This window comes from Ahaetulla prasina, chromosome 16 (genome assembly GCF_028640845.1).
Source record: "Ahaetulla prasina isolate Xishuangbanna chromosome 16, ASM2864084v1, whole genome shotgun sequence".
NCBI classification, from domain to species: domain Eukaryota; kingdom Metazoa; phylum Chordata; class Lepidosauria; order Squamata; family Colubridae; genus Ahaetulla; species Ahaetulla prasina.
This window is the reverse complement of record NC_080554.1, coordinates 13,602,348-13,603,921: the sequence shown is the minus strand read 5'-3', so window position 1 is coordinate 13,603,921 and position 1,574 is coordinate 13,602,348. Positions and strand designations below refer to the sequence as shown.

The following is a 1,574-nucleotide window of genomic DNA, read 5'->3' as shown; positions in this document are numbered from 1 at the left end:
CCTGACTGCTCTTTAGAAGGCCAGATCCTGAAGAGGAAACTGAAATACTTTGGCCACCTAATGAGAAAGAAGGATTCACTGGAGAAGAGCCTAATGCTGGGAAAGATGGAGGGCAAAAGAAGTAGGGGATGACAGAGAACGAGGTGGCTGGATGGAGTCACTGAAGCAGTAGGCATGAGTTTAAATGGACTCCAGAGGATGGTAGAGGACAGGAAGGCCTGGAGGAATGTTGTCCATGGGGTCGTGATGGGTCGGACATGACTTTGCAACTAACAACAACAACCAAAGTTGTTTTCCTGATTCTCTGATTAAGGGAATGAGGATACAGAGAAAGAGTGAACAGGAACTCCCAAGTGGCGTTCAGCTGCCAGGGATTCACAGATGCCCCTATTAACCAAGTTGGCAATGGTTTCCTTTTAGAGTCCCTGTTTCTGGTATCTGGCCTGCTGTGTCATCCAGGACCTCACAGGGTCCCACCCTGCTCAACTTTCCAGAAAGCGGCTGTGGGGTGCCCTCTGGCTGGTCTCAGAAAGGCAACTGAGCGCTGACCTTAAATGCAAATCCAAACAGCCAGTATTGCTTAGCCTGTGTGAGCGGGCAGCTGCTTAAGGTGGCAGGGCTGCAAAAGATCAGATGTGCAGCACAAAAAACACCCCAAAACTGGTTAGATGCCACGACGTAAGTGGCAGCGCCTTAACCATATGCGTGTTGCAAAGACCACAAGGGCCTCTTCCATCCTTATCAAGGGGAGTGCTAACCTTCTCTCCTTTCATACAACACGAATAAGATAATCACATCATGATTATTTAAACCTCCGAGATAGCTAAGCCTCTAGATTATGGTTAGAAAAATGGGACGTAAGCAAGGAGATTCAGTCTTTTTATATATTTCCTAATACTATGTGGTTAATCTAGAGCATATGTTAGGTGCAATATAGCTAGTAAATCTAAGGCAACTGGATTTTGTTCCCGTCAGTGGCCAATTTCCCATGCAGCCCACGATAATATATGCACGTGTTTATCCAATCGTGAGGCAAAGCTTCTCCGCTTTGCCAAACGAGCAAAACTCGGGGACAAAGCCTCGCGATAAGTGAAATTACCGCCGAGAGAAAACACCGGCGAGTCCTAGGCCGTCGGCTTCTCATGCCCTCCTCCAAGATGGCGGCCGAGGGGAATCTAGGACGCCAGGAAGCCCGAGTTCGAATCCTCGCCGCGCTACTTTCCCCTCCCCCCCGCCCCGGCCTCGGTCGCAAGAGCGCCGTCCGCTTTGACCCCGCGGGGCTGCTCCGGAAAGGGGCGGGTGCCCGGCTGGGGGTCCAGGCAAAGGACGGGGGAGTCGGGTCCACCGTGGCTCCTGGAGGGGCTCTGGGGTCACTGGCTACCTCGGGGAGGATGCCAAGCGGGCGGCTGCGAAGGCGACCCCGGGGGAGTCTCGTCTACCGGGCGGGGGCGGCAGCTCTCGGACCGGCCCCGCCCCACTGGAGGAGGCCGGTTGCACCTCACCAAGAGGGGGGGTCCTGCTTACCGACCCCCGACCTCCCTCCAGCTCTTTCGGGGGGGGCTCGCCCCCTCCCT

General features: G+C 54.4%; 1 non-coding gene across 1 annotated transcript; it reads right to left on the bottom strand.

Moving 5' to 3' along the window:
• Window positions 1–655: 655 nt before the first annotated feature.
• LOC131186310 (U6atac minor spliceosomal RNA) lies at window positions 656–780 on the bottom strand. Its single transcript, XR_009152341.1, has one exon. It is a non-coding gene; the product is annotated as a U6atac minor spliceosomal RNA (small nuclear RNA).
• Window positions 781–1,574: the final 794 nt, after the last annotated feature.